The following is a 15,438-nucleotide window of genomic DNA, read 5'->3' on the forward strand; positions in this document are numbered from 1 at the left end:
CCCCAGGAGCCGGTGGCAAGCACCGGCATTCCCACCTACAAGCCAGCATGTTGCTGAGACTCAGATTTCACTTACATTGGCAACAACTTACTGAGCCGACAAGCCAGCTATAAGATGAAGCCCTCCGACCTATACAAGTGCAAACTGCAAATTGTATTTTGCATTTCATGATTTTATTGTGATCGATATACACTCTGAGATAAATACTGAGACTTCCCTTGTGTGTGATGCAACTTATGCAGCCAAAGAGAGCCTTTGCAACAGAGACAAGTGCTTTCAGAAACAGTTGCCTTTTGAGACTGACATTTTTTCCACTCAACACACACACATATATATATTTGTCTTTGTGTACCTCATATGTGATGACAGGCCATATGCGGTCAGTATTTGGAGACCTTCTAAAAACAGTCTGAGGATTGGTTTCAAATCTCCAGGAAAACAAAGACCATCACAGGAGATAATGACATCTTTAGAAAGTTTCTTTTGCACATATGAAATCACAGCAGAAGAGGAAAGCTCAAAGCATTTCCAAGGGTGAATCACTGGGAGCACATCAGATTCATGGGACATGAGATTTCAGGGACAAGCTACAAAGACCAGACAGAGAGAGGATGTCTGCCCTTTTCTTTAGGATGGACACTGCCCTCAGCTGAACTATGCTCAAAAGCTGCCTTCTCTGGGCTTATCCACGCTCAAGGACCTTCCACAGTTTGCAGGAAACCAGGAGAAACATTGGATAAAAGGGCATATGTATCAGATAATAATTTCTGTTCCAAATTAATCAGTTGTACCGACATGAATTATAGCAGACAAACCTCAGAGATTTGGATTAAAAAACCCTGAAACAGGGAGAGTCTGTGGACAAACTGCATCAAGGACTCATTCCTGCATGCTGTGGTTCTGCCATCACTGTGACACCAAGACATCAGGTCACTGCCCCGCCTGTCTGCCTGGGAAAAGGAAGGTCCTTTGGCTTCCTTCTGCCCACCAGCAGTGCCAGCAAGCCAGCATGAACCTGTCACCCAGCCTTAGGGGACATAGAGAAACAAAGCCCTCCCAAAAGAAAGTCGTGGTTTCCTCAGAGTCCTCAAGATCAGGATGTGAAATGGTGCTCAGGCCATACCCTTCAGGCAGGCAGGGTGATGTTATAAGGTGATTAAGATGAGGCATTTATCATGTTCCAATATGTATTGTCTAAAGTCTCAAAATCAGTGAGCCTGCAAAGACTGGATGTAGGATAACAAACATGAGATGAAGAGTTCAGCATGTCCCCAAACCCCATGCAACTTTACAAACCCACAGATTCCCAAACCCTTATCCCCTCCACATCACTGCTAGAAGGAGATCCGTATTTCACAGCCAGGCATACAAGCACGTCCAAAGGACTGGAGAAAGTATTGCACGTGGGAAAGGAATAGTGCTGCACAACCATCCACCTAAAAATAGATCCTTTCCAGTGCTAGGGACAAGTTACACAGATAACAGGAACAGGCTTGCTTTTCCACACCCCCAAACATACCTTGCAGTGAAAAAGGAGACACCAAGGAAGGAAGAGTATAAGTAAAACAAAAGCAGTTAGAAAAAGGGGAGAGCACACCAGTCAGAAAAGTGGGAAAATCCCACTTCCTTTTGAAGAGTAAGCAATCAAGTACTTTACTATTTTAACACAGCCCTTTGCTTTTCAAATGCAGCCCTGACCCTTTCCCCTCTACTTTGCTATTACAGCATCCCATGAGAGCCTGTTTGTAAATCATGGCTCGATGTCTCCCCTACTAGCAGAAAAGTAGGAATGGTGAATTCTCCCTAGGTACCTGCATTTTGTGGAATGACAGGGATGTTTCCTTCTGGAGTGCAGAAGTTGGTGCTGTGGCAGTGGGGAGGAACAGAGGTGGCACAGCAGGGGCAGTGCTAGGGGGCCTCCTGAGCATACTAGAATTTAAGGGAAAGGGTTCTGCAGAGCTTTAACAGGAATTTTGACTGGATGACAGGTTTGTTTTCTGCTCTGGACTTAAGAGGCCATAGCACTCCAAAGCCCACTGCTGCAGCCCCAGCTCTGTCAGTAGGAAAGGAGAGTGATGTTCAGTAGAGAGGGACTTGTGTTTCACAGCACAGATCCAGCTCAGACTTCCCAGCTGGCATCAGCTCGTCATTTCACAGGGATACAGCCCTGTCCCAGTGTCAGGTTTCTCCCTAGCCTTGGTCTGCTTGACATAAGCCACTCTCGATGCTATTTCAGTATGCTCTCCACTGCTCAGCTGGCAGAGCAGAGAACCGTGGATATCTTTTTTTCCAGGACTATGCTCGGGTCCATAGTTCAAAGGAGAGACTGATTTTAAGTTTGTACTCAGCACAAACCTTATACCTTATACATCAGACACCTGCTGAGACTCCGTCCCAGCTCCCCAGCATGGTCTAGGTAATGTTCTCATCCACCCCCATCTTGAGGGTCATTCTTTCAGGACAGACTAGAGATTCAGTGCTGGAAGATAAAGGGTCCAATATTTCTATATTACAGCTAAAGAAAAATACTGTGTGTGGGGGCAGGTAGGTTTTCACACAGTAAGTTGCTACCAGAAACAGGGAAGTGTCTGTTTATCAAGTGGCTGGTGTCAGAGGTAACAAATGTTCTTAGGGTTTTGGTTTTTTCCAAATTCTTCTGTTTTCCTTTTATTCCCCTTTGCTATATGCCCTGCAAATGCTTTCAAGGCATATAGCAAAACCAGCATGACTCTTCATTCCTGAGCACCAATGCCTTTTTTTCCTTTTGAAAGTCAGATAAGAAGAGAAAGTTTCCCCTTTGGCCATTTTCCAGTCAGGTTCTTTCGCCCACTCCTTCACATGAGATTTTTGCGAGCATAGGGGAGCACAGCATTTGAGAGAGAGATGCAGGCATCTGCAAGGAAAACAACTGGAAAAGCCTTCAAAGTCAGGCACTTTTAGCTATGGTCAGGAATGCCATCCACGGTGACATTGCATTCATTGTACCAAGCAGCAGTTTATTGCATTAACATCCTTTTGAATTATCACTTCAGGAAGCATCTCAAGCACGTCGGCCCATGTCCACACACGCGGTGTTGCATCACCCTCTCCCCACACCAGGCTGTTCCCTAGGAGTCAGCCCTTCTGATTCTGGCAAAGTTTAGGGAATGCCAGGGAAGAAAAGGTGTGTAGCAAGTCCTTTCACCATAGAATAACTCAGATTTTGTGTGCATCCTAAAAAGCCCTGACCTTGGGATGGAGGGGGCAGCTTTGCAGTAAGATTTGTGTTTTGCCTGTGTGGACTGAGGATGCACATCTCTCACTTCACAGTTCTTCACTCTGCAGTCAGGATTGAGCAATATGAACCAAGAGTTCATGGCAATAGACAACACCATAACAGTCTGATACAATGATCTGGGTGGAAGACATAGAGCTGGGGCTGGCTGTCTTCCTCTCCTTCCAAAATTCTCCCCCTGACGCAGCCAACAGAGCTTGTCATCAGCCTGGAGTGTGACCCCCCGTGACCCCAGCCACCAGCACTGAGAGAGGCTGCTCCAGCACTGGATGTAAGGGAAGGTGTGTTGCTGTGAGCTGAATGTGCTCCTTTGTCCCACCACTGAGGTCAAGAAGCTGGGAAAACAGGGCACCACTGACCCCACATCCCGTCACTGCCACCCTTTGGATCAGGAGAAGACAAGCGGGGAAGAGAACAGGCATATGCAGGCACAGGGAGGGCTGGGATGTGGTGGCAAAGCAGAGCATAGGATCAGTGCCAGAGCTGCTGTGCATTTCCACTGTCACTGAATTTAGAGCTGCACCGCTAATGAAGCCTGCAAACAAGGAGAGATGGTGTAAGGACAGAGCCTCTGGTGGATCTGCTTCCTCATGTCACTTGTGCTGCTCTTTTTATAATGCTGTGGGGTCAGCTCCCTTCATCTCTATCCTGCTGTAGGTGTGCAGACAGTCTTACTTCAGATAATCCTTAGGTAAGAGGTGACAAGCTGGAGCAGTACACAGCTTTGTTCTGGTGCTTCTGATAATCCCAAAGCCTATAATGCAAACATGAGGTGGATGATAATAGATTTATGTAAGAGCAAACTACAAATCACATCTCTTCCAGTTACTCACGCAGTACGGCCTTGGTGCTGTTTCCACCCCGAATCAGTGCTATGAAGCACTTCCCAACAAGCTGACAGCTTTGCAGCAGCATTGTTTTGTGCAGAAATTTGTACTCAAGGCGCCTTTTAGGCCTTGGTTCCCCATATCCCACAGAGATGCATCTGCTACTTGCCATCGTGCTGCTGTGACTGGGGCTCCTGCGAGATCCTGCTGGGAGTTTCTCTCAGGACTGCATCTCTCATCTTTTGATAGCTCAGCTCCCAGGGTAGAGGGCTGCAGTGCTTTCAGAGTAATCCTTAGTCACTGGTTCTAATTACAGCTCAAAGGACAGCAGATTTTGGCAGGGGGAGGAAGATTTCTACTCATCACTAAACTTTTTATTGGACCCCTGACAGACACATTGAGGAATCTCAGGAGTCATGCCCAGAGCCTTTGTCCCATTCCATGCCAGTGACCGCAGCTGCTTTTGTCAGCAGAGGATGTCTCTGCCATCACCTTCATCAGAGGTACTCCCCAGGGATGTCATTCTTGCAGTCAAAATGAGGCAGGCATGGCAACGCTAACCTTAAGCACTCCAGAGGACATGGCAAGGAGCCTGACATGAGCTAGGTGGCCACAGGGTAACAGTTCACTGTTACCTTCAGTTATCAATGTCAGCAGGCAATCAGTAACACTGAAATCCCACTTAATACAGAAGAGATGAAGTAAGAATGGAAACAAAACAATAATATCATCTATTTTGGATGGATCGTAATGGATTTGTCATGAAAATAAAATAATCGATGACAAATCCATTACAATCCATCCAAAATAGATTATATTTATGTAATACTTAAAAAAACTATAGAGGTTCCTATCTTCACTTATCTAAATTGGCAAGACCTTTCACCCCTCGTCAGGTATTTGGGTGATATTCCTGAGAAGGGCCAATGCTTCCTTAGAAGCCTCTTCTGCATGTCATGTCTCAGGTTGCATTCACTGGGGTGCTGCTGGTACGTCAGGTCTCATAGCTAGTTCCTTGGGCTCCTGGAATGTGTCCAGACAGGATGCTCATTCCCAGAAATAAAGTCATGCATCATTCCCTTTCAGGGAAGCATGTCTCTTTAACAAGCCAGGTGTCATCCAGTCAGGCAAGAAGAAGGTGCCAGCTCTCATCTTTTCTCTGGTGACTTCTTAACATGTTCCCATGTGAAATGTTCTTTACATCTGGCCTCACAAGGTACACGGAGATGGAAATGAAAAACAGAGCTTCTCAAGGAGCCAATGGGGAGAGCAGGAAGTTTCACCTTTCTTAATCTTGGTTCTCATTTTCAGCCTTTCCCTCACTTTACAGCTTCCTTGGGGAAGCATGTCCAGCATGTGGGAAGCAGGAGAGCCTCCTGTCTTTGACTCAAGCCTGGTGTTTTCCCCACTCCTCCCTCCACCCCAAATGCTGTAGGAGCCATGTGCAGAAGGGCAGAAAGGTGTTGAACCATTTCCATCCAGTTTAGGGAGGAAACTGTGCTGCCAGATGGCTAATGGGAATCTCTGTGTGATCCCACTGTGAGACCACTTTGTAAGACTGGCAGGAGAATGTTTGCTGAGGGAAGTGGAGGATGCAAAGGGAGAAAGACACAAGAGGATAAGGAAGGAGACGGTGTGTGCATGCACAGCAGTAAGTTCCAGGATGTCATCTGCATTAATCAAGTCCTTTAAAAGTGATTTCTCAAGCCCAGCACAATGCTTCCACCTCCTCTGCTACTTCACAGCACCACAGCAACCTGCTTCTCATCCTTCCCACGTCAGTCTTCATCTCCTTTATCTTCTTCCATGAAGGAGTGAACTGTCTGGCCCTCTCCCTGAAAAGACAAGTCCCATCAACCAGGGAACAGCCTCTGCTTGAGCAGACAGGGACTGCTCCCCTTCTATTCCCAGCACTAGCCTGAAGCAACTCATCCCCTCCAAACCAAGGCAGACTAGGCTCACACACTTTGCTGTATGCCCACCAGAATAATGACATCAGGCAGGGCAAAGAGGAGATGTTTACATTATTACAGAAGGGGAAAAAAGAAAATAGGGAAAGAAAAAGAGAAAAAAAAGAAGAAAAAGAAAAAGAAAAAGAAAAAGAAAAAGAAAAGAAAAAGAAAAAGAAAAAGAAAAAGAAAAAAGAAAAAGAAAAGAAAAGAAAAAGAAAAAAGAAAAAGAAAAAGAAAAAGAAAAAGAAAAAGAAAAAAGAAAAAGAAAAAGAAAAAAGAAAAGAAAAAGAAAAAGAAAAAGAAAAAGAAAAAGAAAAAGAAAAAGAAAAAGAAAAAGAAAAAGAAAAAGAAAAAAGAAAAGAAAAAGAAAAAGAAAAAGAAAAAGAAAAAGAAAAAGAAAAAGAAAAAAGGCGGCATTGAGACATCAAGTCAGTGCCTTTCCCATAACAGCACTCAGGCTTAGCACTGGAGCCAAGGTATTGTTAGCTGGACAGGTAATGCTAAAGCAATGAAATCATTCTTATTTTTGCCAAGTGAAAAGGCCATCCTGTCTCTTGAACAGGGAAGAAATAGGAAGAACTCTATACCAAATTAGCGAAATTTGCAGGATTGGAAGAATTTGGGGTTTTAGCAGAAATATCTTTTTAGAACGTGAGAAGTTCCCCCACAAGGAAAAGCTTCCTGGTCAACACAGCCTGAGGCGTAAGGTATGGAGGAAAGTAGGCTGTCTGCTCCTTACTGTGTCAGGAGGGCCTGCAGCAAAATGCCTGGATATGAGGGAATAGCCATGCTGATTTAATCTTCAAAGCCAGTAACTGAAGCCTGGTTTTCTCTCATTTCCCCACCTACCTCTTTTATAAATTTATCTGTCTTGACAACTCTGAGTGTATGTTTTTATTGTCTTTTTGTCTTAACCTGTCTTGCGTTAAGCATGATTTCAGTGTAATTGGATACTAATGACTTGTTCCTTGCCAAAGGATGTGGTAAAACTCCACGTAGAGCTTGGGGCACCTTACCAGCACTCTGGGTTGCCAGCTTGTTCTCCATGATATCCACAGCATTGTGTGCAAATATCCAAAGCAATGTCCCTTCCTTCACTTGCAGCCCGCACACTCTCCCCTGGACAATAGTGAGGCAAAGGAGAAGTGTCTTCTAGAGATGTAGTACCCCTTCTCATTTCTAGCTCTTACATGTATTCACTCCCTTATTGGTCCACTAGCCTTAATTCCCAGCTCTGGCTCCAGCTTTCTGCAGGCATTTGGATTGTCTGCTATTTGACCAAGGCTTTGTCTCAAACCATTAGTCTTGGTTGCAGCCTCTCTATGGTTCAAACAGGGCCCATCTCACTGGGTCCTGCTTTCTGAATTGCCAGACACCATGATGCAGCTGTTTTGGAATGCAGCACATGCTACATTAGGCAAAACAGAGCAGCCTTGTTTGCTCAGAGAAATTCTGTTGGAACTACACGGAAATCCAAGAGACTATCCTTCCCTAACATCATTCTTCATCCCATCACAGGGAGGGGTAGCGTCCCTGGGATCTGAGCTCCCACATGGAAGCTCTCTATCTTGCCTGGTCTGGGCATGCAGTGGATCATCTGGCTGCCAAGTGGAGGAATAGGTGCGAGTCCAAGATGTCCAAGTAGAAAAAGACACCACCTCCACCCCTGCAAAATCTTGTTTGCAGTTACACCCTTCCTGTTGTTATACACCCACCACCCATTTGGACTTGCTCACCTCCTTTCATTCACTTTGTGGTTTTTCTGGTTAATTCAGGGGAAAAAACCCAAAAACCAAAATAAGCCAAACATTTGCAAGAGACAAGCTATTTACAAGTCTTTGCTTAGGAAGGATCTGCTCCTCCCAGTTTATCCCCCTGCACCAGCCTGAGGAAGGAAGAATTTGGCCTCATCTTCACTAACTATCCACCTTATTTGCACCTGCACAGAGTAAAGTGAGCACGGACAAAAATGAAGAGAGATAGGAAATAGCAGGTCTAAAGTGAGCTGTCTTTGGACACAGACAGTGGCTCTACCTCTCACCTACTCAACATATTCCCCACATCTCACTCCTTGCTCCCACTCCATGCCTTTTTCTGCATCACCTCATCACAACACTCCTCCTCCAGGCTGCAGTTTGGTAAACACCTGGCCAGCAGGACAGGGCAGCCTGGGCCTCTTACCTACCTTGTGCTGGCCCTGACTGCAAGGTCTGGTCCCCTCATTAGCACCATCTGAGCTGATTCACTTCACTGACCATCGGAAAATTACCTCCCTTGCTGGATTATCATGCTGTCTCAGGTGCCTGGAGTGCCCACAGACAACTATAGCTAGAACAAGGCAAGCTGTGTACTTGAGAGCAGTGGAGAAGAGAGGAGAAGTGGGACCTCTTTACTTTGGGCTAAAGAGCTGTCAAACTGGCTCACCCTCCTTTCAAACTTCATCCTCAACTTCGTTATTGTTATCCAGAACATAATACCTTCAGTACCCCACAAGATAATCCATGACTTGAAGGAGCACTCACAAGCAAGTCAAGCCAAAAGCCATGACTTTTCACAGTAGTCAGGCAAAGTCACTGCTGCCAGGAATGTACAGTAGCAATGCATGTTCAAATAGGGTTGTGGTAATTAACATCTGGCTCCAACAGCTCTTAGCATTTTCCATGGCAGCAGGTTGCATGAATCCCATCCTGCTTCTAAGGAATGGAAAAAAGCACCATTCATATTCTCTCCCAAGCTCCCTAATTTACAACACTGGTTAACTGTTTTGGTTTGGTTTTCATTGGCTTAATGAAAGTGGGGCTGAATAAGCAGGTTTTTTTTTCCAGTATCCTGTCTCTCTCTAGTACAGACCTGTTCATAAAAGCCTGAATGGACAACTGTCATGCCAGAACTCAAACATCAAAACCTATCATGGGAAAGAAACTTGCAGCTCACTGACATCAAGTTATTATCAGTGATAGATCAATGCATTTGACTGCCACCAGGTAAGCAAAGGGCTCAGAAAAGCAGGCAGCAAGTTTCAGCAAGAAGTCCTGAAGCTGAATCCAAAATGTCATAAATCCCCATCTCTTCTTGGAAAAGCAAAATCTATTTTGCATGTGATGGATGAGTAAAAACTGGAAAACAAGTTCTGTGACCTCGTGGCCTTTGTGGAACACATCAAGTGACCAAGACCACAGTTGCTGGGACAACAGTTGCCTTTGCTGGAGCACCAACATGATGCTCTGTATGAATTCAGAGGCAAAGCCCATTTGGACAGTTCAAAGGGCATTGTCTCTGGCAGCTGAGCTGTAGGAAATAATATGGGGTAGAGACCAAGAGTAATTCAGAGGCTGGGGCAGGAAGCAGCGTACGGACATGAGTCAGGCGTGTTGTCACGGGAGAGGTATTGATGTGACAGTGGCGTGAGGGCTGCTGGACGAGGTGCTGATGCTGCCTGACTGCCTTCAGAGATGTCCTTAGCCCTCAGAGCAGATCAGCTCTCTGTCAGTCCCAGCTCTGCAGGCCCTGTCTGCCTGATCTGGGGTCCTTCCTGGAGGCAGGACCAGGCAAGGCTCATCTGCTACAGAACCACAGAAGCAGCAGATGCCGCCTCCTTCTCCCACCAGCTGGGATTCCTCCTGCAGACATCAGGGGAACAGGCAGGCTCTGCTGGCGCAAATGGCTGCTGGGGGCAGGGAGACAACAGGGTTTATGAGTGAAGGGGCATGACACATCTGCCAGAATTTGGGAACTGGATTATATTATGATGTTTTTCCTGTTTTCCTTTCAGCATAGCTATTGCATCAAGTGACACCATGGGACTTATTCTCAGCTTGCACTTGCAGAGCTCTTCATCACAGTGAAGCAATATCAGCTATGGAGCTTGGGCACAGATAGAGGGATCGCCACTGTTCAACCTCTGCATTTTGGTGACGCTAGACACCGGAAATGTCCCCTGGGCCCCTAGGGGAAGATACAGCACCACCCACAGGGGAGGGGTACAACAACTGGGGGCCAGTGGCGCAATGGATAACGCGTCTGACTACGGATCAGAAGATTGTAGGTTCGACTCCTACCTGGCTCGTTCTTTTCAGTTTTATACTCCTCCTTGCCCTCCCAGCTCTGGTCTTCCCCGAGTTTCCCACCCACCCGTCAGTGCAAAGGTGGGCGGAAAACTGGGAAGCTGGGTAACTACAAACAAACAAGCGGTACAGAAGCTGGAATTGTGCATTTGGGTTCCTTTATGTTGCTACCCGCGCATCCTGCTCAGCATCTTTGGGAATTTTCAACTGGGTCAGCTCCGCCTCCAAACATTTCTTTTCGAAAAGATTTTATTACATGGATCTTTCCCAACCCCACTGGGAACTTCCAATATTCAAGTCTTTTCCCAGCATCTTCCAGTTTTCCACTGTCACGCTCCAGCTTGGCTGACCCTGGAGGATGCTCATTTATCCAACTCCTCCTGCTGAAATGGGACAGGGGAATGTCCCGGGGAGATAAAAATCATGTGCCCAGGATGTGAGCTGAGAGAGCTGCTGATAGCTGAGTGATAGCTCGGTGACCCTGAAATCCCACTTAGGTCAGGTGAAGAGTAGGTACAAAAAGAAGCATGTGCTTACAATATTCAAAATAGATACACTGACAAAGAGTACCTCGGTTTAAAGGAATAATAAAGTTTCAGGTACTAACAAAATCAGGAAGGTGCTCTCTTGTTTCCAGTGGCTTCCCACCTTTACGATCAGCAGAACATCTTGCGCATGCATGTGCCACATATCTCAGACTGCATTCATCAGGAAGCACCTTGTTGTGGAGGAATATTTTCACCATCTCTCCTTTAATAATCCATCAGGCAGACTGAAACTTTTTACCCTCATACTCCCATGAGATTTATTCTGTTTTTCCTTTCTCCAGCAAAAGGGACAGCTTTTGTTTGAAATAGAAACAAACCTTACAAGACATGACCAGAAAATTTCCCTTCTGTTGCAGCAGGTGTGTCCCCCATGTACCCATGAGGTTATTTAAAAATCCCTCATCCCTTGTTTGCCTGAAGTGCCCTACTCTGGTAACCAACCCAGTGTATCAGAGTGAAATGTTGTATGATTGGGGCTTTTATAATCTCTGACATCTTTCATTATTAAGTGATATAAATGATTGAATAGATTGTACACACAGCTCATTACTGGCCCTTGCTGGAGACCAGATACAAAAATAATTATGCACTTGCAGGTGACTGTCACTAATAACTTGCACTTAAATTAAGTATTTCACAGGTTACACTATCAAGCAAGCAATGAATAGTTTGCCACTATAGTGAAAAACATTTAGTACCTTTAGATCCATGAGCATGTCTTAGAAGAATGGGAAGCTGAGCCAAGCAGGCTGTAACTAAAGAGGCAGAATAGTTGCTTAGCATAAAGTAAGTCCTGAGATCAGGACATTTTGTGAGGGGTTTCATTTTTGTTTCCCATTTGTTGGTGGTTTTTTTTTTTTTTTTTTTTTTTTTTTTTTTTTTTTTTTTTGTTTTGTTTTGTTTTTTTTTTTTTTTTTCCCTGTCCTGGCTTTCATTCTCCTTCAGGTGTATTACATTCTTACACAGAAATGCATCCCTCAGGTGTATTACATTCTTACACAGAAATGCATCCCTCAGGTGTATTACATTCTTACACAGAAATGCATGCAGATAAATTCTTTCTGAGTGGGTGAGAGAGAAAAAATATCTTAGAGATGGAGAGAGCGGGGAAAAAGATGATCCCTTCTCTTGAAGAAAGTCTGTGTATGCTTTTATTTTGTGAGCTATCCTTTAGGAGAAGAGTTGTCACTGAATCAGTGACAAGGAACAAAGGAGTTTAGAGATGTTTATACAGGAAGGGGTGATTCTTGGGAATTAAATACTATGGCCCTAGATAGAGTCTGTTCCCTGTCCCACACCAGGGAATGGCACAGGGATGTGCTTTGGGATTGTGGATTCAGATTTGACTGCTGGTGAGTACAAAGTCATGTGGATATCAGACAGCTAAGGAAATGGATGACTTTCCTCAATTTGTGCTCACTGAGATGCCTCTGTTCCCTAAAAGGCTGGTTTTCATGCCTGGGTTCCAACTGGGACAGTTCCTGAGAGGGATACACTGCACCATGCTGGAAGAGAAGGGAGGAAAGTTGTAGTTGGTGTCTGTGTGTGTGTGTCCATACACATGCACAAAAACATACTAATTCATAAAGAGGTCACTGAGGCCAGGGAGGTAATGCACAAAGAGAAGCAGTTTGCAGGTCTGACTCCTGCTGAGCTTCATAAATCTATTTCCCTGCTGATAATCTTGCTTGTACTATATTCCCACAGAGAGTGGGTCTTCCTTGCTCTCATATCTGAAATCTACCCCAGAGAAATGCTCCCACACAGAGAGAGGACTCACTCGGGGTTCTGTTGAAGGAGAAAACCTCACTTCCATTCTCCCCCTGCTATGCAGACAGATTTGGACACTTTCAGACACGTTTACTCTCTCCAAGCCAGGAGCTGTTGCCAAGCATGCTTTTCTGCACCCCACGTAGCACCTGTAATGGAAAAGAAGACTTGAAGGAAAAAGGAAACAATAGAACACAGGAGAGAAAAAAACAGAGTATGAGTGCTGTGTCCTGTATTAACTACGTCCTAAGCAAGCCCATGTCTGTCTGCACTAAGCCTCTCCTGTGTAATGACTTCTATGACCCCTTCCCTCTGCTCCATATTCTGCTAGAACATCCCATGTCACCCTTTTTGGCACATCCATAGGACCAAACATCACATCTGTCACCTTAAATCAAGAGATGGTGGAGGACTTTTATCCACTCCTATCAGCCAGGGTGCTCACAGCCCTCATTTATAAGGATTATCTGGCACCACAGAAAGCCCAGTTAGTACAGCTTGTTTGGCATCACATAAAGCAACACGCAAAATGAGGAGAGACTGTCCAGAGCAGAATGCAAAAGACCATCATGGGAAAGAGGACCTAATGAAACTAGCTAAAACTGAACAAAACCTGCTTAATTATTTTTGGCTTCACATGGGAGAATGCCAAATATACATTATTAAATTGAGAGGGAATCTCATTAAGTCATATAAGTATCTCAGAGGGGGTACCATGAGGATGGTGCCAGACTCTTTTCAGCAGTGACAGGACAAGGAGCAATAGCCACAAACTAAGGCACCAGAAATTCCAGCTCAACATGAGGAAGAATTTCCTCACATTGAGGGTGGCAGAGCACTGGAACAGGCTGCCCAGGGAGGTTATGGAATCTCCCTCACTAGAGACATTCAAATCCACCGGGATGCATTTCTGTGTACACTCCTCTAGGTGACTCTACCTCAGCAGGTGGGGATCCAGAGGTCCTGTCCAATCCTAACAATTCTGTTATTAGGATATTGTATTATTTATTAAATCTCCTTAAAGTATAATTAATTCTAGTTTTATTAAACATAGTAATAACTAATATTATTATGGAAAACAACAAAGCACTTCCAAAAGCACTGCTGCAACACGTATTTCAGTCTTTACTGCAGGGCTGCCACCTCTTTGTGGTATTATTTTGTTGCTTCCCCTCAAGAGGGGGCGGGGGGGGGGGAAGTGAATTGTTTGTGTATCACACGTGTTTGCAAATAAGTCTAGAAGCGTCTTCCTGAGCGGGAGCGAAGCCACGCTCTGATCCCAAAGAAAAAAAATTACAACGTCTCCTTCGAGCCGGAATCGAACCAGCGACCTAAGGATTCCCGCGGGGCGCGGCCTCTACAGTCCTCCGCTCTACCAGCTGAGCTATCGAAGGGACACAACCGCCGCCCCCCAGCGGCCGCACAAGGCGCCGCCCCGCCCCGCGCGCGGCTCTGCGCATGCTCCTGGCGGCGCCGGTCCCCACGGGGCCGAGAGGCGGGAAGGGCGCTTGGTGGGTGCGCAGCGGCCGCGGCTGGGTCGCGGCGGGGAACCAAAGGTGTAATGGCCAACTCCTCTCACTTTGTGTACGCACATTGGAGGCTGGACTCCTGCCTGAGCCGCATGCTTCTTAGCGCAGCCGTGTTTTGTGAAGCAAAAGCAGGGCCCGTTCACAGCAACACGCACACATCGCTTCCAAGTGTTAGCAACACTCATGAGCTACCGCAGTTACTTATTCATTCTGCCGTGAACCACTTCTTTTGGGAAATTTGAATCCGCACACTGTTGCGTCCGGTTCCGCGGGCCTCAGCACAGGAAAGACATGGAGTTGATGGACTGAGTCCAGAAGAGGGACACAAAATGATCAGAGGGTAGAAATAACTCTCCTGTGAAGTCAGGCTGAGACAATTTTAGTTGCTCAGCTTAGAGACAGCTCCTGGCAGACCTCAGAACACCTTCCAGTACCTAAAGGAGTTCCAACAGAGCTGGAGAGGGAACTTTTTCCGTGGGCATGTAGTAACAGGACAAGGGGTAATGGCTTTGAACTGAAAGAGGGTGGGCTCAGACTGGATATAAGGAAGGTATTTTTTACAGTGGGGTCTTCACAAAACGCTGTAAAAGATCACCTGGAGAGGTGAATGCCCCCTCCCTAAAAACATCCAAGGTCTGGGCCTCTGAGCAACTTGATTGAGTTGAAGATATCCAGTGTCCCTGCTCATTGCAGGAAGGTTGGAACTAGGTGACTTTTAAAGGTCCCTTTCAACCCAAACCATTCTGTGATTTGATAACTGGCTACTCTGAAGCTATGGCGTGCTCGCAAATCTAATCATTAGGAATACCTTCTTCGTCTCTCCTGCTTGCACGCTCTTCCTTATACGGTGCAGAGCCTTTATGTAAATGAAAAATATTTGGGTTTTGTTGCAAAATCACACACTTTTCATGCAACTCCAGAACAAGGATGTTCTTGCAGTTCTGAAGACTAAGGGATAATTAGAACATAAACGACATTCCTAATCACAGCAGCATTGCTTGCTGTCTTCAGAGACCTCCTGGTTGTTTTCTTTGATGTTGTCTGTGGGTGTAACCATTAAGTGTCAGGCCAATGTGGAGTACAGTGCTCCTCACCCAGGGCCAGAAAGTTTCTCCCCCATTTAATGTAATGGTGTGTTAATCTGGATAATTTGGGGGGGAAAAAAAAAATAAAATAAAAAAAAAAAATCCTACAGTGGTGTCTTACTATGGGAAACACAGCACTACCAGGCATACAAATGGGGTTAAATCATAGGATCATAGACTTTTAAGGGGTTGGAAGTGACCTTACAGATATTTGATCCTAACCTGCCTGTCAGGGACAGGGACACCTCCCACTAGGCCATGCTTGCCTTGTTCAGACTTTATCAGGCCTTGCTCAAGGCCTGATCCTGCCTGGTCCTGAACACTACCAGAGCTGGGACCCCACAGCCCCCCTGGGAAACCTGTTGCAGTGTCTCACCAGCCTGACAGCA

At 45.7% G+C, this 15,438-nt stretch overlaps 2 non-coding genes across 2 annotated transcripts; one reads left to right on the forward strand and one right to left on the reverse strand.

Annotated features, from left to right (window-relative positions):
- The first annotated feature begins 10,046 nt into the window (after nt 1–10,046).
- TRNAR-ACG (transfer RNA arginine (anticodon ACG)) lies at nt 10,047–10,119 on the forward strand. Its single transcript has one exon. It is a non-coding gene; the product is annotated as a tRNA-Arg (tRNA).
- Nucleotides 10,120–13,738: 3,619 nt separating this feature from the next.
- Nucleotides 13,739–13,829, reverse strand: TRNAY-GUA (transfer RNA tyrosine (anticodon GUA)). Its single transcript is given in 2 exon segments — nt 13,739–13,774; nt 13,793–13,829. It is a non-coding gene; the product is annotated as a tRNA-Tyr (tRNA).
- Nucleotides 13,830–15,438: the final 1,609 nt, after the last annotated feature.

Source organism: Hirundo rustica, chromosome 1 (assembly GCF_015227805.2).
Source record: "Hirundo rustica isolate bHirRus1 chromosome 1, bHirRus1.pri.v3, whole genome shotgun sequence".
Lineage (NCBI taxonomy): Eukaryota > Metazoa > Chordata > Aves > Passeriformes > Hirundinidae > Hirundo > Hirundo rustica.